The sequence below is a fragment of the Hetaerina americana genome, unplaced genomic scaffold, assembly GCF_022747635.1.
Source record: "Hetaerina americana unplaced genomic scaffold, ioHetAmer1.1.p SCAF_118, whole genome shotgun sequence".
NCBI classification, from domain to species: domain Eukaryota; kingdom Metazoa; phylum Arthropoda; class Insecta; order Odonata; family Calopterygidae; genus Hetaerina; species Hetaerina americana.
Window position 1 is genome coordinate 794,758 of NW_027286270.1, and position 27,504 is coordinate 822,261.

General features: G+C 46.0%; 1 protein-coding gene across 1 annotated transcript in view; it reads left to right on the plus strand.

Annotated features, from left to right (window-relative positions):
- The first annotated feature begins 2,132 nt into the window (after positions 1 to 2,132).
- The window catches only part of LOC139685592 (uncharacterized), a 79,258-nt gene continuing 53,886 nt past the window's right edge, over positions 2,133 to 27,504 (plus strand). The window contains exon 1 of the mRNA XM_071582536.1: positions 2,133 to 2,539. The gene's annotated coding sequence lies outside the window, so the exon portion shown is untranslated. The remainder of the gene's footprint in view (positions 2,540 to 27,504) is intronic.

Below are 27,504 nucleotides of genomic sequence, written 5' to 3' on the forward strand. Positions count from 1 at the left end.
CCTGATCTTACTTTTCACTTCGCGGTTCGAATCGTTAACAAAAATCAAGAAAAGCAACGGCCCGATTACACTTCCCTGAGGTACCCCCGAGGTCACTCGTGCGCTGTCGGAACTAGCACCGTCAAGGGCTACCCTCTGTTCCGGCTCTGAAAGGAAGTCTTCAACCCAATTAATTGCGCCCTTGTTTATACTTGCGACCTTTAATTTATGAATGAGTTCACCATGGGATACCTTATCAAATGCCTTTTGAAAATCAAAAAATCCTCGCATCCACTTGCCTACCTCTCTCACCCGATAGGAGTAAATCATGTGTGAATAGTCCTCAAAGAATCTCACATGAGCGGGTTTACCTGAAACCGTGATGATTGTCACTTAAAACGCAAATACTATCGAGGTATCTCATTATCGAACTGACAATTAGGCGTTCCAAATTTTTGCAACTCATAGAAGTGAGTGAAAAAATGGGTATGTAATTGCTGAAGTCCCCCCAGTCACCATTTTTTAAAAAATGGGTGCTCTCTGCGCGGTTTTCCAATTCTCAGGGACTTGGCACTCTGTGAGGGATTTGTTAAATATAGCTTCGAGGTGCGGGGTTGAACTGGGAGCTAAATGTTTTAACACCCTAGCCGGTGTGTTTTCGGGACCCGGGGATTCGCTCATGTCAACTTAGGCGCAGAAATAAAAAAAGAGTATTAAACCAAAACGGAAAAGTTTTAATTCCCATAAAGCAGACTTCGAAACTTTTGCAAGTAAATTAAACTCTTCGCTACCCGAGTTCAAAATGCGCTTAAGTCGTGCCAACATGGACGAAACTTGGACACTTGGTTTGTCAGTATTATGAAAAGAGGTATCACCGACTCCCTATAAAATACGTCGAAACAAATCGCGACCCCAGGTGGCACAATATTCGTTAAGGTGTTAGGAAAGCATTTTGAAAGCAGAGAATGCTACACTTAAGAGTAAGGAGAGCAGGCGAGAACATATCTTCCTTGGAGAATAGACATTTATCGGACAAATGTAGATCTTATAGAATTGAAACCAAAAGACAATTATACGTGGTGTCTTACGAAACTTTAAACGGATTTTACTATGCAAATATTCGGACAGTGATCCTAATGCGATCTGATCTGAGAGGTAAAGGGGGTTAGGAAACCGTGGCTTGCTTATGGGATGGTAATAATAGCATCCATACTGACAGTAAGGGAAAAGCTAACATTCCAAATAAGTTCTTCCGTAGCGTTTTCACAAAAGGTCGCCGCAAGTGACGGGTTCTTTGTATTAAAGTATCTCAGGTAAAAATCCACTAACTTGTCGTCAGCAAAAGGAAGCCCTCTCCATGCAAAACCTACCTTGATCAGCAGATTGCCTGTAATAATTATTGACCACTGAGTTAGTGTCGTTAACGTAAATAAGCAATTAAAGAGGCACGATAATATTTCCCCGGGGAACACCCGACGTGACTTTAGTGGATCAGAGCCGTTTATGAATTCCCTTTCATGAGACATTTAAAAATGCCTGCAATCAAGCCTAGGATATTTACATCCATGCCATAGGCTTCTAGTTTTTTGATAAATAACTCCGAGGTACTTCGTCGAAAGCTTTTTTAAATTTTAGAAAAACCACGTCCACTGTAACATTGGTCTCATCCGAACTAGCACATCATGACCAAAAAGTGCATGTTGTGCGAGGAAAGTCGTCGTAGTTGGAGCTCTCGTGTTGAAGTGAAGATGGTGCGGGAAAGTCCCTTTCGAGGGGCATATGCACACCGGCCCCACACTTGAGTGATGATAATCGTTTGGGAGGCGGCTCCCAAAGAGGCCACTCACGAAGGAGAGGAAGCACGCCAATCCCAAACAAACAAACACCTTCCCCGTCGCAACAAAAGACTGCGCCCCCCTCCCCCACCCACGGCGCGAATCGGGAGACGAAGGCTACTCTTACGTAGCATGCAAGTGGTGGGCGACCCCTTCCCGTTCCAGCGACTACACTTTCCCCTTCGAGACGTCCGTCTTCCTTCCCTGTCCGTCTCTCGGCGGCTTCCCCCTCCCTCCCTCCCTCCCGCCCTCGACTGCCTGCCACGGGATAGGGCGCAGCACTGTCGCCGCCACAGAGACCTCTCCCGATATCAGAGCGAGTTACGCGCGCGAAACAGGAGCGGCGTCTCCTCAATCCGAGTGCGGCGACCGAGCGGTTCGCCAAGGGACGGACCTCGCGCGCCCTCCCGGGATCGCATTCCTTCGCGTAGCGTGGATGATATTCGCAGAGGTGGACGCCCTCCCGTGGCGGACGGAGAGCATCCGTAGACGCGATTCCTTGGACTGGACCGTCCGCCCCGCGCTGCTCCCTCCCTCGCGCGGGAGCACGACCGAGACGGGCGCCATGTGTCCCTCGAGTGTCGCGCAGCAACAGTGAGCATTGCTTCGGGACCCCGCCGCGGGAGTATACCGCGCGCGCGTGTGTGGATTATATGTATATATGTGTGTGATCGATCGATCCCGGCTGCCCGCCCCTGGAGGAGTGAGTCTGTGCCCGCCGAGAGGTGAGTCCCGACCCCCGGCAACTCCCCCCTCGCTCCCAATCCCCCCAAATGCTCATTTCCCCGACGCAACTCGCTTGGCCCTAGTAATCCGCGTGTGTTCGTCGGGAGGGGAGAGAATGCCTTGGACAACTCCCCTTCCACATTTACCTCGTCCCCTTCACTGTTCTTATTACTGAGTACTCGTAATCTATTGCCTCTCAACACCTTAGCCGTGTAAGCAGATGTTTTCTCTTTTATTCCACGTCGTTCATTATGCAAACGAACCTTCGATGGGGAAAAAACAGGTATTTTGGCGCCTTTGTCGTCCCATAGACTTCATTAAAAACAGACGATTGATTCACGTAAAAATATCGGAAAGCATTCGTGAAATAAAAGCAATGACGGATGGCTGACACGCCTGGATATGTCGACTTTAAATATTCGACGAGAGTCGTGACGCTCCTGGAAAATATGCAGACGTGAGGTGAGGAGCCCGCTCGCCCGCCTCTACACACAGTTCGGGGCCGACCGGCCGTCACTCGCTCGCGTGACGAGGGGAGGTGGTGGTCTGGGCAAATCCAACGGTGGCCCTCTCATTTCGCGCTTGACATCCGCACTTATGCATATGCTGGCGGATGACTGACGGCCATTGGGCGCACTTCTGGTGGGACGATTGATTCGCGGCGATGGTGTGCCTCCCGTCCGCTTGAATGGTGGTCCCGGGAGATTGTGACGCGGTGTCGATGGAATCCCGACCGAAGCAGTGCTTCAACCTTCCCGTTCCCTCCTCTTCGCATTCCATTCCAATCTCGGCCCGCCTTTGGACTGGGCGAGGTGTGATGGGCCTACTGCGAATTATCAAAATCCACGAAATAGCCCGCCAGGGCGTGTGGCGGGGGGTGTTAGGTCAACGAACCATGAATGCAAAATCAATTTGATCGTGCAATCAAAAATGTTAATCCCGCGAAAGAAAGTGATCGAATAACGAAATCCGGGGATAGTGAGTGATAAAAGAAAGGGACTGATTGCCCCTCGACGTTTCGTCCTTCTGAGAATGCTTTCCATCCAATCTACATCTCGAAGTATTCCTCTTTTTTAAAGGAATAATTCCCGCCGCCCGTTCTTTATAGCCGCATGCATTTTTACTTTCACTTCGATCCTTTATTATCTGCTCGTGAGATGAGCAAGGAAACACCAAATGGTTTATTGTTACCGTCGGGGAATTTGAATGATCGGGAGTGATTGGTTGTACACTCTAGTTGGTTATTGGTAGAAAAAAAGCCAAAACCTGATGTGCTCTGAATGAATGATCCATGTTTAAAGCGTTGGGGGTTGCTCTCGCGGTGGGTTTCGAAGAGGGAGGGCATTGGCTGGAGACCACGATGGCCTCGTAGTTGCATAGACGGAAGCATTTTTAGGCAATGATATTTTTTAGTACCGTGCAAGCCACCGCCAGGGTGTGTGGCAGGGGGTGAATACATTCCAGGCTAATTTTGACCCGAATATTTTACCCCGACCGCGGTAGGACAAAGATATTATGATCCCCTATCGTTAGTGGGAAAAATGACATCTCACTTAGATCTATGTGTTCTACAATTAAATCTCTATAATTTTATTAGCATGAACTCCCCTACCGTAGTAAGATGGGGTAATAATACATTTTAAATATCACTGCTAAAGAGACCGCCTTCAAAATTATGCAAGAGCTTCAATCTGTAATTTAACCTTCGCTCTATTGAGTGATTCCCAGTCTAGCTCCTCTAATAATCTTGGCCCGCTACCTTGTTTATCATAATTACGTTTAACAATGATTCCACCGCCGGATTATTGCAGAGGAAATGCGAGAGTGACGGCGCCACCCGTAAAACATAAAAAGCCACTTGCGAAATGAAAAAATGCATGCCAATTTACACTCGCAGAGATGTATAAATTCAAATTTATGCAAATGTCATTTTAACTTACACGCATGCAAATATATATATTCTATCAACTAACATACACACTATATGTGTTTTGTACACACGTATGTGTGTGTAAAGGAGTAAGTTAATTTGGAAAGCCACTCTAAACAATTTGCTGGGGCAACTTGTGTTAACGGGAGTATGTGGAAGCCCTGATAGGCACACACTTTGAAATGAGTGTACTGTCCTGTCGTGGATGTTGAATGGAGGGGGTAAGCGGGGGCTAGGATGGGGGAGCTGTACTGGGGGGTGTGGGCTGCAGTGAAAAGGGAAAAAGCGAGATTGGGGATGCGGAGACGATGCTGTTTCATGAAAATTGCCGAGTCCTGCCTGGTTGGATGACTTCGATAGCCGAATGATAATTCCGTATAATTGAGATGTGTACTCGAAGCAGCGGAATGAAGGATTTTTAGATCGACATAAATGCCCAAGATCCACCGAAAGGGCGTGTGGCAGGTGGGAAGGGTTTGTGATAAGTGAGGATATGGGAGCGGAAGGGAAAACTATTCAGTAAAAGACTATCAAAGAACGCCCAAAATTGGATACATGCTGGAGGAAGACTCCTTTCAAAACAAGGGTTAATTCAGCTTTGATGAATTATTCTTGGTTTCACGAAAAAAGGGAACAAAAATGAACCACAACCATTCATACCACAGGCCTGTACCAAAAGACAGGTCTTGCCAGAAGTGAGAAGGGGACTAAGATGCTAGCTGGAATTGGACGCAGTTTTTCTCGGGCGTGCCGGGGAAATAAATACTTTTCCTATCCCCTTGATCATTAATGCTGTGAAGCGGTCCATCGACATGGGCAATCGATACTCGCCGTTTTGTTGGCCTTCGCGGAAATAGTGGCCCGGCCGTAGCAAATATCTGATAAATGTGCATTTTCTGTGTGAAGAGAGAGCATCTTCGAAGACTCGTGAGAAGTGAAGATCGGGTCGTCCTGTCCCTCACTTCACGAAACAATTCGTGTTGGCGTCGCGGGATGAGGACCGTGACTCAGAGGGATACGTGTTCCATTAGCGGGTTGTACATACACCCACGGCGACCCACAGAAAATACACCAATCACGAATTGGAATGTTGGCGGTGGTGTTTCCTATGCAGGAAACTTCAGTCACTGTTTACGGAGTGAGAATTGAACGCTTCGTCGATAATCGGGCTACTTCATGGATACATTAGCATCCCTTGTAAAGGTTGCTAGGTGTATTTTAATTATGTCGCGTATTAACCAATTGCGGCGAAGGAAGTGATGATTTGGTAGCGGGTCGACTCGATCATGTTCCTGCCCATTAATTTACGCCCTCAGTGTTTAGACTTAAAGTGCAGTGAGTTACAGCAGGGAAATGGCAACCGGAGGGGAGAGAACAGTGAATTTTATGTTCACCAGAACTTTCTTGGTTTTTCGAAATCGTAATGAGAAGTGCAAACGGATTAATTTGCCGAAAGAGATGTGGAGTATTCTTAAGTTCCACTCTTTTCCATTCGGAGGGCGCTGGGGGTATCATGAAATGGGAGGAAATATTAGTAGGAAATAATTCTGACCAAAAATAAATGAATACATTTCAGAAAACGTATGCGAAACCATGCCCAGTGTTTCAGCCCAAGTTTGGATAAATTAGATATGGATCTTCTTGTCAAATCGCAAGCATCGATGGGTTGTGCTGGACGGAAAGCGATGTAACTTCTGGCGTCCCCCAGTGAAGTATAATAGGGCCGCTTCTATTCTGAATATACATTAAAGACTTGAGCTCATACGTCAGCAACAATCTCAGATTATTTGCGCGCGACAAGGTGGTATTCAGGGAAATAAGGCCCCCACCAGATTGCGAGCTACTCTCCAGAGACACAATATCAGATTGTTGCAAGGAATGGGGATCAGTAATTAGCATAGGAGAGTGCGAAGTTTTGAAATTTTTTAGCAGAGAAATTTGTGAGAAGGACATGAATGATCAAATAAAGAATTCATTGCAAACCAACTACGGCAGATCAAATTGAATATGTGGGGGTAGTTCTAAGACCCCGCTTTTCATGGGGAGCGAATGTCAGGGCAATATGCGGATCAGCTTTAAAGAAACTTGGCTTCATTAAACAAGTGGTGGGGAAATATAATGAGAAAGTTATAGAGAGGTGTTATTTTGCTCTAGTTAGACCATTTTTGAAATACGCGTCAAGCATTTGGAATTCTAAGGGGAAGGTGAAAATAATAAGATAAAAGTCCAGAGAATATCTGCCAGATTACGTCAAAATTTCTCACGATAAGAAGACGAGTGAGGCAGGCCTTTCAGGGGAATTAGGCGGGGAAGAGCCACTTGATACGCGAAGAGAACAAGTGAGACTTTGAGAAAGTTTGAGAACAAACTAGTTTAAAACAATTATACCAAAGGAATTTTTGTGGCCCGAGGCCATTTAAGTGGGTCAGAGCACAAATGTAAACAGATAAGGGAGGTGGACTCCAGTACAGAGAGAACTACAAATACTTTCCACGGACAATCAGGAATCATAATAGTAATAAATTGAAGTCATCCTAGAAACATTAAACACCTTTGATTTACAAGTGAGGACAAGATTAAACGCTGCGTAGACATAATGTATATTCGTTGGTACGTGTGTTTGTTCATCTACTATATATGTTATCTGATAGTATGATAGTATATGTATTTGCATATGTGTAAAGTAAAAATGTTGTTCCATTAATATAAACGCCGCTTTAGGTGCATGTAGATAAGTATGGATTTGCTGGTTTTGCATGTGGTATTATTCTATTTCACGGTTGGTGACCTCTCATCCCCCGCCACACGCCCTTGCGACGAATTACGTGGATGTAGATGCAAAATACCAAAGGCGCTCGAAATGCTCGTGTCCGAGGAGGGGGATCTAGACATGGGACCGTTGAAGTGCCTGTTTCCGCAAATGAAGCCCTTCCTCCACATCCCAACCGTCATCGTGATATGCCCTACGCACTCCCCCCCTCCCCCCAGGGTTCGCTCCTTTAGCAGGGGGAGAAGCACCCCGGCCGTGATCTCTAAGACGTTCGAGGGACATTGAGATTGGGGGTGGGGGCGCAAAGTACGAGTTGCTTCGAAATGAAAACTTTGATTTCAAATGCTGCGTGCGTGTAATGAAACAAGTGATTGAATTTGAATCTTTTTAACACCACTTTATGTGAGTGAAGTTCATTTACGCATAATCAATCAAGTTCATATAATTGCTGGGTACCAACAAGTTGTTTATATGGTCAAAAATCATTTATAGGTCATTTTATTAATTTTAATGGGATATGTTATCAATGGAGTTGCTGAGCAAATCAGTTTATTTTACGTACAGTGTACAGTTTTCTGGTGTTTTTGGAAGTTAAATCTGTGTTTGGTTAGGGGAAACTGAGGACTTCATACCTGCGTTGTTGTTCAGTGTGGATTCATCCAAAAGCCACCTTTTCGAAATAAACATCCCGCGATCCATCGACAAGGTGTATGGCAAGGGGCGCAAGCACCAGGCGGAAAGTAATTAGGGAGGATATGGGAGAGAAAGGGAAAAATATTCAGCAAAAAATTGTAAAATAACGTGCGCGTTTGTACGCATTCTGCAGGAGAACTCACTTCAAAACGAGGGTTGAATTAACCTGACAAACAGGTTATTTGTTATACGAAAAATGGAAATAAGAATGAACAACAACTATTTATGCGACAGACCTACACCATTACAGGACAGGTCACGTAGAGCTGAAAAGTTATAAGGGGAAATTCTGCTATCACATGGACATGCTACTAATGGGCTCCACCCCTAAGGTCACAGGTAGGGGATTTGGCCCCTTAAACGGTGCAATACCAATAATAATCATGTTCTTTTGCAACATTTTTGATTCATAATAAGCGATTGTTGAGCGTGTTTATTCTCGGATCGAGGGGCATAGGATTCCGTCCGTCCCTTCGGGAAACCTGGTCTCCCCGTGCTCTGCGAGAGTTGATTGGCTGCAGGGAGTGGGACGGGCCGTCCGCCCCGGGCGGGGCGGCTTCCGAAGGCCGAGGGAAGGAGGGGAGATCGGCGAATTCTTCAAGCGGAAAGGGTACTGCAGTGGTTTGATAGATTTAGGAAACGCGTGCGTGAAAAGGGCGCGTGGAGCGTCCGTTCCAGAGGTCCTCCTCGGTCGCCGTGTCCTCGTGCCGGCAATCGAAGCGTCCTTGGACACCGCGGCGACCTCACCAACCTTGCCCGGCACCGAAGCACACCATTAACCCTTACCTGGTGCCCCAAGTGACCCGAGGGCGTGTCGTTTGTCGCGGTGGATCTCACGTATGGAGAATCGGCGTGCTTGTCTTGCTTGCCTTCCGCCGGTCGTCTCTGCGTTTCAGCGTCTTCTTCCGAAAGCTGAGTGCAGCCGATGATGGGTCGACTCGAATGAATGCTCATGGAACCCATCTGTCCCGCCCTCTGCCTCGATCGCCCGCCGAATGCGGTCCTCGCTTTGATGCGGGGTGTCCTGTGCCCGCGCAGGAGGCTCTCGCCTCATCCGTGACGCGAAGTGTGGTGCGGAATCGAAGGGCGTCTTCGTTGCTGCGTGACGGTGGGAAGTCAAATTGGTGCTCGCGAGAGCGAGCGCCATTTGCAGGAGACCTCGCCGAGGAGGACACCCGGACGCCCGCCACCGTTTGCCTCGCCGATCTTGTGCGACCATTGTCAACGTCGCATGAAATTCCCGTGGCTATGTGCGGGGCAAAGTGTCAGCTGCTTAATGCGGCTTACCCAAACTCAATGCTGTCGTGTCGAGTGGGAAATGCGAATTCGTCCGGAATGCCATTGGGCCTCTTGCATAAATGACGCCCAAGGGAGATTTGGAAGAGAGGACGGGTTTTGCGAGGTCCATCGATCTGCTAGTTCAAGTCCGTGTACTCTTTCACTCTGAATTGGGCGTACGAGAGCGACAGGAGCGACAAGAGAAAGGGATTAATGATAGGCAAAGGGAATTTAAAAACAAAAAGCTGGCATAATCAGGGATGCGTATTTCGAAGCGGATATATTTGACCCTGCTAATACTATTGGTAAAATCCCCCTGGTCTTCTTCAACGGCTATTCCCTTCCATTTCCTATGGCCAGCCCAGAGTTCGGTGTTGCTTGAGACTCCTGGAAGTGACTGTTGACGAAATCCGCCAGGACTGTGAAGGGCATGGTCCACAAGAGTATTCTGCACGCTGCCGCTAAGTTCATTCACTTTTGATATTCGATGTTTCCAGGCTTAGCGTTTTGCGAATCCATCATCACTGAAGTAAACAATCCAGACGCCCTCAGGCGTCTGGATTGTTTACTTCAGTCATTTACTTTTGTTCATGTAATTCATAGCTTATGAATAATTAAAAAATAGTGTTCCAGAATGTAGTAAATGCATGTGTTCCCTCCCACCCTGCCGATGAGTGCCCTCCATTGGTTTCTCCGCGGCCCTTGAACCGAATATCACACTTGCATCGCCTCCGGTGCTCGCGCGAGAGTCGAGGCCCCGTGCAAGTGCTGCCCCGTCGTGGGGAGATCCAGAGAGAGACGAGCCACGGATCCGCGAAACCTTCCTTCTGTCCACAAACGTCATTACCTAGAATACGGAGTCGACTTCTTTCGTTCACACTTGACCCAAGTTTTTGCAGATCTCTTTCGGGTCTTCTCCTCCTCGACCCTTTGTCGACTAGTTTTCAAACTTGTTCGCCTGCGCCGGCAATTACCTTTTATCAGCGTCCATATCCGTAATTACGTATATGCGACAATTTTGGAGAGCAGTTAGCGGTTCAATTATCTACATAAATACCCCGGAATCCCCCAGAAAGGTGTTTGGCAGGAGTTGCAATGTTACCGTGTGGGACGAGGAAAGGAAAATGAAAAATATTCGCTGAAGAAATCTCAATTATCGTGCAAATTTATGTACATGCTGGTGAAATGTACACTAGGTTCGAAACAAGTTGCCAATTTCAAACAATGAAATAGAACTTTAGGACACGAAAAAGGGAAGGGAATAGAAATGAGCGATGGCTATTTTTACGACAATTATCTCCTTAGCTTGCCTTCCGCGGCATACTATATATATTGCGACAACAGAATTAGTTTGAGTGGTCATCCTCTTACGTGCGGACTCGGGAATGGGAGGAGACATTCCCCGAGTGAACGTTCACGACTCGAAGATGGTGGCGAGCACCGGGGATTGAGCGGCGGGCCGCGATGACGCAGGTGGTTGTGGTGCTGCTGCTTCTGCGGGCCGCATGTGGCTGCCGGTTGGAATGTGTGCTCGCGGCTCCGATGGTGCGCGGCGTGGAAAGGGAAAGTGCACCACGACGCAAGAAGCCCTCCCTCCCCCCTTCGCGCCCTCCCCTCCCGGCGCATTCCGCGGTGTCATAGTGGGGAATAAACCCTCGACTGATTAAGTGGTGGTGCTATTGTGCGCCGCACCAAGTGGGCGCTCAGTGCCGTGTGCTTGGGACTCTCCTGCGCAGTACATTCGGTTTCACGAAAGCGGAGCGGCCTGCGGGTCGTGAGCGGATAAGGGCGTCAGCAATTGTCTTTTGGCTTCCTGTGTAACATCGCTGGTTTACACGGTTTAGCGCTTATTATTCGGGTGTATCACTGACAAAAATGTAAATTAAACTTCCGCCGATATGTCAAGTTGTTCGGCGAGCAACAGAGGGAAATTGACTGCAGAACCGATCGCTATGGAAATAATGCATTTACCCCTGCACGATACAACCGACCTCAGGGTTGATTACTTTGTTCGTGGTTCTTTTAAATGCAATAGCCTCGAGTGAGAGGTATTTTTGGGAGTTTGCGGGATAAGATTCATATCTGAAAATGTGTTGTCTCCGGCGTTACTTCATGGAACTTACATCACGTATCCAAATGAAATTGTGTGTGTGGGATTGCTAAGCCCAAAAATTTCATTTCATTCCAATATGCAGATCTAGGTTTTGAAACTACGTGCGGCGTCAGGAAAAGGCGGCCATTGACTTTTTTTAATTTAACGGGCGGCATGATGCCTGGGGGACACTGAAGTTTAGTGGGTAGAGAGCTGGGCTATTAATCGTAGGCGATTCCTGTGCGTATCTTTAATACCATGCTAGCCACCGCCGGGGGGTGTGTGGCAGGGAGTGTATACACACCACAACAATTTCCCCAATCGCGGTCGAACGATGTTTTTGTGATCCCCAATATGTTCGAGGAAAAAATGGCATCTTAAATCTGTCTGTTCTTCACTTCATCTCTCTATTTTTATTGACATGGTCTTTCTTACAGTAGTACGATTGGGATAATAATACATTTTCAACATCACTGCTAAAGAGACGTCCTTCTAATTTATGCAAGAGATTTAATCTATAATGTGACCTTCGCTTCGTGAGTGATTCCCAGCCTAGCTCCCCCATTATATTTTGGATACGCAACTCAGTTTATCATTACAACGTTTTACCAGTCTAGCTCCTCTGCGCTGCACGGCAATTAATCCAACTTTTGAGGATCCCATATACTAGGATTATATTCTAAATGAGGCCTAACCAGCGAGAGATAACATTTCTCTTTGGCCCTTTCATCACATTAATCAAGTACTCTACTAATAAATTCTAATTTTTTGTTGGCTGCCCACATATTCCTCGTATGTGTTTCACTCAGGAGAGGTCGTGAGTGAGGGTAACGCCTGAAAATTTTTAATCGAGTCTCCACGTTCCAATTCGGCGTCGCCGCAGGTTTTGGGGTGGGAATAGCTCTTTCTCCAAAATATCATCACTACTCCCTTTTTTAAGTTTAATGCCGATTGTCAAGTGTTGTGCCGGTTAGGCATATCATATAGGTCTTGATTCTCAGGACTACTCATATCTCTCTAAAGCACTGCATCGTCGGCAATTAGATGTATCTTACCAGCTACTAAGCAGTTAATTTCGTTAATGTAAATCAGGAATAAAAGAGGGCCGATAACACTTCCCTGGGGAACACCTCAAGTGACTTCTACTCCATTACAGCTAACTCCATCTATGACTACTTTTTGTACTCGACCATTCATATAGTCGTAAATCCAGTCCAGGATATTTTTATCTATGCCATAGGCTTCTAGCTTTGGGAATAGTTAACTGAGGTAATGGACCGCGACTAGATTAATTTGTACCTGATGATGACGACTCAGCGTTGAAACTAGTCGTGCGTAAATGAAGAACAGTGCAAATATACATTGTGTTCTTCATTGAAAGCAATATGAGGTACTTTGTCAATGGATGCGTGAGAAATGTGTTTTAATTGCTCCGTTCCTCCCTGACTCCGTTTTTAAATATTGGCAGTGCGTTGGCAGTTTTCCAATCACTGGGAACCTTGTCATCTACCAGTGAATTCATAAATATGATTTATAGATGCGGCGTAATTTCCGACGCTTTGTACTTAAACATAGGAGCGGGTATTTCATCAAGTCCTGAGGATTTATTAGGCTTAATATTTTTCAGCAAACATTCTTTTCCATTATATGAAATTTCAAAAGTGGCCATCGGATCGCCTGCATGATTTGGTGAGATATCGGAGAAAGTCGGTGAGACATTGGCGAAGAATCTTTGAAAAAAGGAAATTAATAAGTTGGCATTTTCCAAACCGCTGACTTATTTCCCTGAACCTCCCTGACGTATGATCAAAATGCTTTCTGATTCTATTTCGAATTTTCCGCTAACCCTGTCCTTTTGAATACGTTTTACGCTTACCCAAATTCCTATTCGGCATTCGTCCTACTTATCTTGTAATCATAAGCGATCTGATGCCTTTGGCATCGATCGACTCTACAGGGTTCGTCCGGAAAATAAGTGTACTGACTCCTGGGCTGGGCGCGCCGCTCCAGGCGCGCCCAGCACCGCTCTGACGGGCTGCAATTGGAGGGGGGTATGTTGGCAAGCGACGCTGAAAAAGGCAGTCGGCTCTGAGCTGTGGTGTAGTGAGGAGCTCTGTTAACGCGAACCTCCACGCTCGACCCACGTCACGGAACGCGTTGCCGAAGTTTTTGGAGCAGCGTTATTCCATCAAATTTGCGGTAAAGCTTGGGAAATCGTCTACCGAAACCGTCGGTATGATTAACCAGGCTTACGGGGAGTCAGCCATGTCCAGAAACATGATCTTTCGGTGGCACAAGATGTTCGTGGAAGGCAGAGAAGAGGTCGACGACGAGTCTTCGAGAGGTTCCCGATGATGCCTTCGCGGGAGCGTTCCAGGAATGGGAACGCCGCTGGAACAAGTGTATCAACTCACAAGGGTCCTATTTTGAGGAATATTAGCTTAAGATATGTAAAAGTGTAATAAATTTTTTTTCCTGAGCTCAGTAGACTTATTTTCAGGACGAACCCTGTACTTCCGCCTGAACGCCCGTCGGAATCCCATTCGAGAAGGCTTTCCGCGCGCCGAGACAGTTCTCCGTAGATCACAGCTCACTCGGACGTGATAGAACTTTGAATTTCTTCAATTGGTAAACATTATATTTTAGCAAAATCTCCATTAGGAACGGGAATTACTCAAAAATTTGAACGAACAAAAAATTCTTGAGGAAAATCAGATATATATAAGTAGCGTGATTTCTCCGGGCGGATCCCATTCCAGGAGACGATGGTGCACAAACGGCGGTACTTTCCCTCCTGCCGCTCGGGCCCTTCCCCTCTTACCCCCCTCCCAGCGTGTCCCACCGGTGCGGTGGTGGGCACGCGGAACTGGTCGCCCACGAGAAACTAGGACTCGGGAGAAACTCCGAGTGGAGTGGAAGCAGTCACGTGCAGATTGTGCGCGCGGGAGGGCAGCAGGGCGATGCGGCGGGGTGGGGGAGCCCGGGATGCGGCGGCTGTGGCGCAGTGTTTGGAGGGCACGGTGCCTCGCCACCGACGGGTGTTTGGGGAGAGAGAGGGGATCTCCAGGAGGGGAGGATCGGCTTCCAGGCCGGCCACTCACTTGATCGCAGCCAGAGAAAGGGTTGGTCCAGTCCCGACCACTCGGTCAGCCTACATTTCTCTACGTAACTCCTCCTCTTAAAATTTCATGAATTTCGAATTTCTTGAAATTCGATTCACATACAGGTGCCAGGTGCAAAACAACGTGCTCATTCTAGCGTTTACAATTCCGACATTTAAACCCACGTACCATGCATCAAAATACACACATGTATATTGAATCATTTATCCCTGTTGGCCTCTCCTGTCGGTTTGGTCAATACAACCTGCAGTACTCGTTAAAATTAAAAAGATGGACTCCTCTTTAATATTTGTTTTAGTATCATCCAAACGATCAAATCCACCGATCCCCTACATCCTCCTAGGTCAGCAGCTTTAATACAGTAGAATGAAATGAAGTATTACCTTGATGCTAAGGTCAGTCAGTCGGACATCGATGAGAACGATTCGAATAACGAGTCTCTTGCGATATTGGAAGGCAAGGATGAACACTCAAGTTTGAAATGTAATGAAATAATTGACTTTGTAATTCCACACACTTTATTTAAAAACACGACCCAGGTTTCGACGTTGAACGTCAGGTGATGATGACGTTCAACGTCGAAACCTGGGTCTTGTTTTTAAATGAAGTGTGTGGAATTATAAAGTCAATTATTTCATTACATTTAAATATGTTATGCAAATTCCACAAAGTTACGCCTGAGACAACAAACACTCAAGTTGGTGGGCATAAACAATAAAAGGTGGAATAGTCCATTTATTTAGGAATATATTTGTATTTTAGTTAATTTTTAGTTTTTAACTACCCTGCAAGCCACTGCTAGGGTATGTGGCAAGAGGTGATTACACACCTGGCTAATGCTGACCCGCCAGCGTTTTCTAGCAATTAGGTCTTCTGATAAAGCTGCTGCCTCCTCAGGATTACCGATATCTCTGTAAAACACTGCATCCTGCATACTTCCACTCGACTCCAAACCAGAGGTCCTCGATCGATCCTCGGGACAGGGCCGCGGATCGCGAGCGTCACATCAAACCCATCGACTTCACCCACCCTCCCACTTCGCTTCAACTGTTCAATTCTATTCCTCTTGAACTCGGTTGACACTTTCCGCAACCCCCTCTTGACATTCGCCCTAGATATCTTGTAATTAGAATTGATCTCATATCTTTTGTAGCTATAGATATCATTCCTTATATTTCTCATCTCGGCGTGACGTTATCTTTCACGTCGAAATGATTTTCCAGCATCTTTCGTCGTCATGATTTTCTTCCGCGTTGTACCGTCTAAGTTCCCTGTTATTTTTTTTTCGTTGATTTATTAGTAATGATCGATTTCGCGAGGTGAAAAAATGACCGGAAATATGAGAAAACGACATCCAAATGGTTTATGTACTTGTCGTGTGAGCCTATGCTTGTTTATGATCTGAATTGCTCGCCACCGATCCTGTGCGAGTCAAACGTTAGGCTCTGGAGCGAACTGTTTCGCGTGAGTCGGTAGTGAAATGAGGCAGTTCCTCACCGCGACGTCTCTGAATAAAAAATGAGAGTAATTTCGAATTGCCGAGTGTGCTTAGTAGTTCGTTCTCGTATCCGGAAAGTTAAGAGTGGTGGTGGCTGTCATTGCCCACTAGTTCGCGCGCGACGCAATTGGATTGTTTTTCGTTTCGCGTTCGCTCCCGGCGACAGGGGAGTCGAGGCTGGCATTGAAAACTGTGGCATAACGTCTCTGATGGATCTCGTAATTCAACATTTAAAAAAAATAAATGGTTTTTTCTTTTGGCATCGCACGTTGCAGTCGGTTGTAACGAGAGAGAATATAAAGTTGTTTTTCCGTCTGGAATGCGATTGCGAGTGTCACTCTGGTAACAAATCTTCGTCAGCGTAGGCAGCAGTTCAACTGATCGATATGTGAATCTAACAGTTTCCGGCTTAACTTGGTGGAATTCTTTCATGGTGAGGCGAAAGAAAGAGAAAAAAACAACTTTGCACTTCCACACACTTTTTTAATATAACACGACCATGGTTTCGATGCTGCGCATCATCTTCAGGTACAACATAACAAAATTATTCAACTTATATAGCCAGGAGCCAGGTAGGGGAAGTCAGGGAGAGGGGTGGTAGCAATCATTGGTTGGTGAAGGGAAAGGGAAAGTGAGGGGGAACTAATGGATGCAGACGGTACAAAGGGGGGTGGTTGTTTGCAACGGTTGACCCTCATTAATGGAGGGTCGGCATTGTACTGACGCTACAGACTGCAGTCTGTACGATCTCTACTGACGCTATAATTCTCAATTGCAAAGGAGCCCCGATTCTATTTGTTCTGTCATTTCTGTAAATGGAAAAGGATTTTGGGAAAATTTTATTTTTTTGAATATATCATATTCAACTCCCTCCCTCGCGGTAGTGTTGTCTCCGGCATGCGAGGCGCGCGGGTCGGGGCATTGTTGGAGCAATCATTAGAGGTCAACCCCTCCCTCCAAGGTTTCCGGACAACCGCGAGGCGGGCGCCCATGTGGTCAAACTGCATGGCCCTAGCGTGCCAAACGGATGACCTTCCGTCTGCGAACATTTCAAATGACGCGTGTCCGTGTTCCGTTTCGCGCCTTTCCCACCGGGATATCCGATTTTCTTCGTTCTTGGTGGGGACTCATTGGCTGGGCGGGCCCATTCGTCTCGTTGCGAGGGGTTCCGTTGGTGACTGGGTGTCGAGGCCTCCCTGTGACCTTGGGCAAAGGAAGCACGTAAACATGAGTGGAAGTTGGTGCAGGGTCGTGAGGATCTTTGGAACTTCATTAGGATCCCATAAATGTTCTAGCAGAATATTTTAAATGAGCTGCAACAATTTCAGAGTGTAAAAATCATTCGCCTTGACTGAGGCGAATGATTTTTACACTCTGAAATTGTTGCATTGAAATGCACATTAGCGGATGACTCCGTTAAAAGTTCCTGTTGCGTCATCTCCTGCAGTTTCTTTGGAAATTCTACATGAGCCCTAAATAGCATGTTTCATGTATAACATGTCTCTCTGACTTTTTTCATTACATTTGCCCGGTACTCTTCCAATAAATGTAAATTTTTTGTTAGCTTGCCCACATATTCCGCCTGTTTCACCTAGAAGAGGTCGTGAGTGAGGTGTTTAATTGATTCTATGCATTTAAATTCGGTGTTCCCAATGTAGTAGGCGTTCGGGAGGGAATTGCTCTCTTTCCGAAAATAATTCACTACGCAATTTTTAAGTTTTTTAAGTTTTAAATTCTGATCGCCAAGTGTCGCACCAGCGTTATATAATATTTAGGTCATCGTGCCCCGTGAGATTGCCCACCGAGCATACCATATCACGTGATCTCGGGCTAGAATCCGCGGCGTTTGAAAATTGCGAAACGCCTAGATCCATTCGATATTTTAAGTGGACATATGCAAAACAAGGAGCCCACACGCGATATAATTCCGACTTTTTCTGATTCAATTTAATATTGGCTATCCTTGTACACCGTCCCCGGAATACAACCTTGACGTCGAGGACGGGCTTGTGCGTTCCGATGACCCCTAGAGCGGGTGCTGGCGGGAGTAATAATAATTGCTCCTGGTAGGGTCACCCATGCCAGATAGGTCGAAAGTTAGGAGCCAGACGAAAGGTAGTCCACGCAGCGTCTGTTCCTCAGTGAGGCGGTTACAATGGCGTCTGACCCCAGTGGGGCGGCCAGTAAGTGATGGTGTCACGTTAAAAACACTATTGAGGAAGGCAACGGGAAACCACCTCAATTATCATTCCAAAGATTTACTTGATGGACAATCCAGAGATTTTGAGTCCTGGCAACTACGGGGCTCGGCCCAATCGGCCGTGTTTCGTGCCCGGCAGCGGGGGAGCCAAGGCTTCTGCGGTCGTCATCCCACGAAACCCTTGCAAGGGAAAACCAGCAGCAGCAGGACAGAAGACGCAGGAGAAGAAGACCACATTAGTTAGAATAGGAACGTGGAATGTTAGGACAATGATGAGGGCAGGGAAATTAAAGAATGTTATGCGAGAGATGGTAAGAGGAAATATAGATATTTTAGATCTATGCGAGGTGAGATGAAAGGATAGCGGGGATTACTGGAGCGATCAGTATAGAATAATATACAGCGGCGGGGACGAGAGCCAACGAGGGGTCGCCATAGTATTAAATGAAGAGGTAGGAAGAAGCGTAGTCAACATAGAACAGGTAACGGATAGATTATTACTAATAGAGGTAAAAGCAGAACCGAGGAACTTAGTTATTATTCAGGTATACATGCCACCGAGCAACCATAAGGAAGAAGAGGTCGATAGGATGTACGTTCAGTTAGAGGACATAATCTCGTGTGTTCCCGCAGGGAAACGTTTGATAGTGATGGGGGATTGGAATGCGACGGTAGGCGAAGGAAGAGATGGTGCCGAGGTCGGGGACTACGGTTTAGGCACGAGGAATGACCGCAGGGAGAAAGCAGATGAGTTCTGCAGGAGACAGGGGTTAATCATCACCAACACTTGGTTTAGACACCACAAAAGACGCAGGCATACATGGAAAATGCCAGGTGACTCAGAAAGGTATCAGCTAGATTATATCCTAGTTAGACACAGGTTTAGGAATAGTGTGATAAATTCCCACAGCTTCCCGGGAGCGGATGCGGACTCAGACCACAATTTAGTTGTTATGAAATGTAGCGTACGTTTTAAAAAGATAAGGCAGGGGCGGCGAGTTAGAAAATGGAATGTAGAAGCATTGAATGGTTTGAAAAGGAAGGAATACAAACAGGCGGTAGAGGAAATCATGGAGCATGGTAAAGAGCTAAGGACTATCGAAGAAAAATGGGAAAGTATCAAGAAAGGGTTGTCCAAAGCTGCAAAAGACACTATTGGAACCGTTAACACTAAGAAGACTAGGAAACCATAGATCACGGATGAGATGATTACAAAGATGGATGAGCGGAGACAATGGAAGAATGCAAATACAGAGTTAGGCAAAATGAAGTACAAAGAATTAAACAATAAATTGAGGACAAAAAATTAGACAAAAATAAAGCAAAAGAAGCATGGTGGAAGACGCAGTGCGAGGATATGGAAAGTCTGCAGAGGAAGGGTGAAATCAGTGCACTGTATAGCAAAGTTAAAGCTTTATCGGGAAGTAAGAAAGGAAGATCTATGCTGACATTCAGAGATAAGTGGGGTAAGATAATAGTGGACATAGAAAGAACTGTAAGGTAAAGAACGCCAACAAGGTTAGACATAAAAAAGGAACATGACGGAGAGGAAGATAGCTTAGGTCCAGATATACTCGACGATGAGATAGAAAGGGTATTAAGGGAGATGAAACGAAATAAGGCCGTGGGGGTGGAAAACATTCCCGCGGAACTACTAAAAGGTTTGGGAAAATGTGGGAGGAAGAGTCTACTATATGGACTGTTTCGTACTATTTGAGTATTCGTGCTAAGGAAATCTGGCTGGAAGACTTCGTGAAATCAGTGTCATTTACTATTCCGAAAAATATTAAGGCTACATCAGGTGTGGACTACAGAACAATAAGTGTGATTGCCCAGGCAACTAAATTGGTTCTCAGGATCATCAACAAAAGGATGGGGAGCAAGGATAATGATTACTCAGGGGATGATCAGTTTTGGTTCAGGGGCGGGAGAGGCACGCGAGATGCCATTGCACTAATGAGATCTCTAATCGAGAGGAATATAGAATACAATCAGGAAGTATTTGCCTGTTTCTTTGATTTCGAAAAGGCGTTTGACTCTTTTTTTGAGATAAGGTGATGCAAAAGAATGGCATTGTGACATGCCGATGAGGAAAACGATTTGACAGCCTTTATTCTTTGACTGATATTAGGCTTGGAGAGTTTCCAGTGATATTATCTATGTAAGATATTGCCACTCCTTGCTTGCCCCCGAATATCCAAAGCGCGACATTTTCACTAGTTTTATTTCAACCAGCCAAACGTATCATCTGTGAAATTTCTATTCTCTGTAGTATACTATATATCCATCCTTTCTTCGACGTTTGAGAAATCTTTGCCGGCATCGATTATTTGGTGTACAGCAGTGACTAAAATGCCGTTAATCGATTGACTTGTTTTATGGCTTTCCCTTCAAGAATCTTAAATCTTTGCCATGATCCTAACTCGTCCTGATTGGTGCAGATGTTTGGTGGCGGCCGCGTTGAGAGGCGGGCCCCCGTGAGACCGGGGCAGCAGTTTGGGAAAGCACCAGTCGCCGAGAATGCTCTCTCGGCGGGAATCGCGTCGTAATCACCGGAGGGACGGTAAAAACTCCGCCGCCGGCGTTCGACTTCGGAGCCGGCTGCTTCAACGAGGCCGGTGAGATCTTTTCCGAATAGAAATCCAGCGGAGATGTTGGTCCACGCCGAGTACCACTTTGGAATGTATTTTGAAATTTTTAAGTGGGTAAAAGAAAAAGACCGGGCAAGCGGGGTTGGGTGGGGGGGGGAACTGTGACCGCCTTTGCATCGAGACTCCTCGCATTTGGTGAAAGTGTAAGTAGCCGTCGATTACCACCAATGGAAGCTGTTTTTGCGAAAGCTGAGAGCCGTAGCTGACAACAAAAAGTATGCGTTGATATCCAGAGAGGAAAATTGTCCGAAGTGTGGTTTTTTCATGGCCTTTTTTTTAGATGTAATTGTCTGGAAACCTTTGAATCAGTCGAAGGAGCACGAGTTATGTGGTTTGGCGTTTCCGCGGCCGTAAAAGACGCCCAGCCGGTGGGTGCCATGGATGACCGTCCTCACCTCCGTCGGTCGCCGCGTGGAAGCGCTAAGTATTTTCTTTTCCATCAACTGTTCGTTGGATTTGGTAATGGAGAGGGTCCTCCGACCGATATGTGAGGTGTGTGAAGGGTGCTCGCTGTCCGCTGAGGCCTCCTTGCGGCGATATTTCACGTATGAAGTAGAGCAGTACACCAATGAGGATTGCTTTTTGATGGACGCGACGGCTGCCACACACTTGTAAGCCCCCTGAACAGCATTCCCTCCCCTGAAACCTCGACGCAGAATGTCTAGCATTCAGTCCACGGGCTCTCTGTCGAACAGGATGGGAGCATGAATTCTGAAGTGTTCTTCAACGATTATGCGGAGGAATTGGCGGGGAAGGCATAGGATTTTGTAGAGAAACGAGTGAAATATGGTGGAAATATGGAACTCATTGCATCCCCAGGATTTCCGAAATATCAAGTTTTATTTAGCCGGTTAATGTCAAGGCACAATCTACTGAATGCCTAGGGGTTACTTTACACTTACTCGATCTGATTTGGAGCAACGCAAATGCGGAAGCAGGAGCTAGCAGTTTTAGGATTTATCAGAAGAATACGTGTATTTGGGAATTAAGGAGCGATGCCATTTTTCGCCGCTTAGGCCTAATTTCGAATGTCGCTAGTGTATGGGATATTCAAGCGTGGAACTAGGTTGGAAATCACTCGGAGAGCTAGTGTTAAATTACAGATTACAAATCTTCCATCGTTTGGAAGCAGATCTCCTTCACGGCAACGTGAAAAATTTGTTTGCTCCGTCTCACTGCGTTGGGAGGGATTGTGACGACAAGATGAGCTGCATAAGTTTTAGATTTTATATTTGAGATGTATATTTGCGAAGAGGGAAGGGAGGGAGGGAAGAAGAGAGGTAAGGGATCGGAAATATTGCCCGCGATGGCACTCGGGAAACAAATGCTAATCAGTTGGCAGCGGAGAGGTGCAACATTCCATGTGTAGTGATTTGTGTAGACGAAAAAAATTAAGATTTGAGCAGTGAATAAATACTTCGTAATGAAAGGCATGAAAGCAAAGGAAATTTATGGCGACCTTCGGAACGCTCTGAGGGACTCTGCTCCATCATATTCAACTGTTGCCAAGTGGACTAACGAGTTTAAGATTGGTCGGGACAGCTTAGATGATGATCCGCGCAGTGGTCGGCCAAAATGTGCCAGTGCCAACCCAGATATTATTGCAAAAGTGCATAAAATGATCATGGATGATCGCCGACTGAATGAATGTCCGATAAATCGCTGAAATTGCGGAGATGTCATCCGAATGAGAACATCACATTTTAACAGCGGAATTGAACATGAGAAAATTATTTTATGGATGGGTGAGGCGAAACTTGACACGTAACGCGTCAGAATGGAAATATCCGAACAATGTTTGACCCGTTTTAAGAGCGACTAACGAGATTTTCTGCGCCAGTTTGCGACCACAGATGAAATATGGGTCCACTACAAGGGCCCCAGAGACAAAACAATAGTAAGAGCATTTTGGGCACGTCGTGTGTCACCTCCAAGGAAAGCAAAAGCAATACGATCGGCCGGAAAGGTGATGGCTTCTGGGATGCGAAGCGGATTCTGCCGATAGATTTTCTTCCCACTGATCAAACAATTACTGGACAATACTGCACTAACATCCCGGACCAACTACAGCAAAATATACACGAAAAAAGGCCAGGTTTGACATGGAACAAAGTCATCTTTCCTCGTGACACTGCACGGCCTCACAGATGTCGTTGCAATGTGAACTGCCACTGCCACCTAAGTCACTTGAAGTGCCTCCGTCAGATTGCCATCTCTTCCCCCCCAGCTCACATTTCCCTCGGGGGACAGAGATTTTCTTCAAACAAAGAACTAGCCGCCGAAGTAGACAGGTATTTTGAAGACCTGAAGGAATCCAATTTTCGAGATGGGACCAAGACATCGGGAACATCGCTGGACTAAGTGAATTAGTGTACAGGGAGACTACATTGAAAAATGAATAAGTTTTACCGAAGTTGGTCGTTTATTTCTATTCCATTCCGAGAACGTTTCAAATAACCCTCGCGGAAAATCATTCTTTATCCGGAAACAGTGTAGGCTATACATGTATTCGCATGGGAGTGTTTAATGTAATTTCGAAGGAGGTGCGCATCTCTCGTGACGATGTTCAGCCGATCTCCGAGGGCTCATATCACTACGCACGCTCGGGGAGAATGACCGAAGACTCCAACTATGAGAAGAACTATTTCCCGCGATCTCCGAGGATCTCAATATCTCAAATTCCATCGGGACGTCGTCGCCCATGTTGTTTCCCAGCGGCTCTCACATCTCGTGCATCACGGAATCCGTGCATCATCGGCGATGAATGGCTCCGCCGAGGATCGCGCTCGGCCTTGGCGACGCTCCTTTCGCGTGAGTCGCCGTCCAAGTGGTGGCCTTGACCTTCGCCTTTTCAATTTCGCCCGTCAGCGGCGGCCTTGGCGGAGGGGGTGGTGCACCCTTCGTGCACCTCTCCGGCCGGCGCACGCACAAACAAATTCGCGGATTCAGAAACTGGATGTGAGCGGGGGGCCGTCAAGGAGCGGGTGACACTCGGATGCGCACGGAATTTGGTATTCCGACGCAGGCCGGGGGTGTTTAAATCCACTCCCGACTCCCGGGAGAGGGGACCGGGGAGGGGGATATTCCTGCGCATGCGCGGTGCCTACGGGAGCGGGTGAAAGTGAAAGGGCCCTTCCCCCCCGCCCTCCTCGTCCTTTCCTCGCCCGCCCACTTCATCCCTTCCTCGCCCGCCCCAACCGCACGTGCGAATGCGTATGCGCCCTCGGACGCTACATCCAGGGATGGATGGCATTCGTCCCGGTTCCGCAAGGATATTTTCCATCATGTCATCGACTTCCCAGCCGGCCTTCGTGCCACCGAATTATAAAAAGGTTTTCGACGGATTATCGTACAGTAAATTATTCTCGAAGCTATAAGCGTATGGCACGGATGAAAATCTCCTGGGCTGGATTAAAGACTTAATGAATAGACAAAGAGTAGTCGTAGATGGCGTGGGTTCTAATGTAGTAGAAGTCACCTCGGGTGTTCCCCTGGGAAGTTTATTAAAGTGTGTCAATTATGTATATTTGTTACCTCCTACTCAAAAACCGAATTGGAACGGAGATAGAAGTGCCCGTAGCCTGTCGTTAATATAGTAGCTTGTTATTTTTCCATACCGGAAGGAATTGGTGTAATGTTTCGTCCATTTGGTTAATATTAGTAAATTATTTGCTACTATATAGGTTATTTTAACCGCAGTCACAATGAATGAGTACCTCTCTCAAAAATTGATGCTGCCAGGAAGAGATATCTTCAGCATTAGTTCAAGGGAAATACTTAAGACTGTTTACGTGATTCGTATTAGTAAACCTTGGTGTTATTTTTTATGATATATGCAGATGAATTTTTATGCCACGATTTCACCATCAGTTATCTGTTTCGAGCGCGTAAACGTTGCCAATGTCGATATCTTTAAAACTCGTGCATTGGTTGGTTAGTCCATCATGTTTTGGCGAATACAAATTTGAGCAACTGTCGTTCGTGGGAACATTCTGACCGACGTAGTATTCGCGTTCGCTTTCATTTTAAGATATTTATTTCCCCTCGTGTATTAGATTATGAAGGATTCTTTTATACATTTATTTGCCCTCGAAAATTTCTTCATTAAGTTGCTACCTGATTTAGCTGCTTCGTTGGATATTATTTATTTTAAGAATTATCATTTGCCTTGCCCTGCCATCCAGCCATTGTGTGTACAGTTATTTCATCTATGTTTTCTATGCATGAAATGTGAATGCATTCAAAAACGTCTTCTTTTCGTGAGCATTCCTTGCCGCACGTTCGTGTTTAATTCGATACTTTTGATCAGTTTTTGTTTTGTTTTCGTGGATGTGAGTGAGTAGCTGCAGGATGTTTGAAGATTTTGAACTAAAAGTGCCAATATCTTTTCCCAATTGTTCTTGCTGTGGTAGTACTTGCTTTAGTTTACGTGATCTCTGCTCATGTCTGCATACTTACAAACCATTGACTGCATTTTTTCACAACTCTGAACATACTAATTCTTTCTGCGTGCGTCGTGTTTCTTGGCTGTGATCTGGCGAATAAGGAGGATGATCAAGGATCAAGGTGATTGAATTTTTTGCCTGAAACTGCCAAACAATCAATGCTGAATGTGTGCAGGTGCATTGTCATGGTGAAGGATCCATCCATCCATCATGCTCGGTTGAAATAGTGTGCACTACTGTTGATTCTCCTAAATTCAGTTCATCAGCTATCATTCGAACAGTTTTTCTACGATTGGTGAGGACAAGGGACCGCACGCGATCAATGCTGTCGTCAACACACGGGGTTGAAGGTCGTCCTGGCCTTGCATCATCCGTGACGTCTTGTCGGCCATTTTTAAAATGCTTAATCCACTTGAAAACGGATGTTTTTCCTTCAGAGCAATATCACCCTAAACAGCTGTCAATATTGGAGTAATTTCTTGATAACTTTTAACTCACTTTACCAAAAAACTTGATGTTGATTCGTAGCTCCGTGATTTCGTCAATTTCCATTTTCGGCAACCAGTACAAACAAGGAACAAAGAAACAAACAAAACTGGAATACCATTACGCACAGCTCGACGATCCGCCAAGCACAGACGGCTGCTCATTGGGTCTCACTGCCACTGGCGCCGCTAGTAGTGGGCTAAGGGACAATACAGCCCATGTCATGACTGCCATATTGCTCCAGTTCGCGCATTTATTGCACAAGCCACGTACACATATACGTGAAATGATTGATTTGTTTGACTTAGCATTGAATTTATTACCTTAATTCAAATAATATATCTGATGAATCGGGAAATTTGAAAATTCTAATTTGTGTAACCTTTAAAAGGAATATGCGGAATGATCAGCGTGGTTTGGCTTGTGGGAGACTGAACGAATGGCATCAATGCCCGGTCATCAAAGCCTGGTAATGCTGCTGCCGCTCCACAGTTAAACCTGGGTCGCTTTTACTAAGTATTACCATTAGAAAGAATTATTTCAACGTTTTCCTTCATTATGGAACGATTCCCCAAAGCGACGCCTCCAAGAATGCTTCTTCCGCATCGGCCCGTAGTGATTTAGTATTTATTTATTTATATAGTAAAAAAAAATTGTGCACATACAGCAGGATTGCCAATTTACAGTGACACATATAACAGGAACATATAAGGACACAAACATACAAACATCAACAAGACTATACTATTGAGGGAGGTGTGAGAGATGTGTCAGAGAAAGGTTTATAAATGTGTTGGCTGGGAGTGAGAGGGGGTCGATACTTTCGGGAAGGGAATTCAGTAAAGCGGGGAGACGGAAGAAAAGGGACCGTTTGGTGAGGGACAATCTGGGAACGGGTTGGTGGAATAAAGAGCGATCGCGGGTAACTCGGGGGGGAACTCTGAAATTGATAAGGGAAATTAGTTCAGGACAGTCGTTAATGGAGTTAAGGGTGTTATGCATGAGTTTTAAATCGGATTTTAGACGTAGAGTGGAGAGATTACAAATCGAGAGCGAGGAAAGGAGTGATTCAGTGGGCGAGTCCCGAAGATGGGGGACTCTGTACTTGACAATTTTACTGAAAAAATTAGTTATCGTGTTAAGGGTATTAAGGTTAGATAGGGCAGACATTGACCATATAGGGGAGCAGTAGGTAATTAGTGATCAGGAAAATGCATTCCTGCAGGAGTATCCCGCAGGTTTGCTAGCATCTGCAGCCGGTCGACCACTGTGCCAACCCTTCAGCAAAAATGGTTACGCTTATTTTGGAGTTTCTGAGAATCTTTCCGCGAGGGAAAAATTGCGACAAGTCGGGGTACTGGAGAGAATGAGAGCGCGCTAGAGGGATTTATGATGGTGGTAGTCCATGGGTTGGTCTGCTGAACGGAGGGCCCGGGTTCGATTCCTGGCCATTCCCTGGGCTCACGACAAATCAATCATCCTCACTCGATCTGTGTGATATGTCGGGATCCAGACCTTCCTGGGAAAGCAAAGGCAGCAGCACTAGGCAAGGCAATCATTATTTCCTTTATTTGTGGATTTTACTCGCCATCGCGAAAACCCCACCACCGTCACCTGCCAAACCGACCTTCGGGTTGATTACTGTGCCAATGGGTTTTTATAATACTGCAGTGTAATACATGTTCTACATCAAAAGTGGGCCGATGATAATGCTTAGGGTCCAAAAGCCTACTTACTCCATTAAAGTAGTCCACTGATCGTAATAAATGCCTGTGACTTTTCATTGATGGTCAGATCAA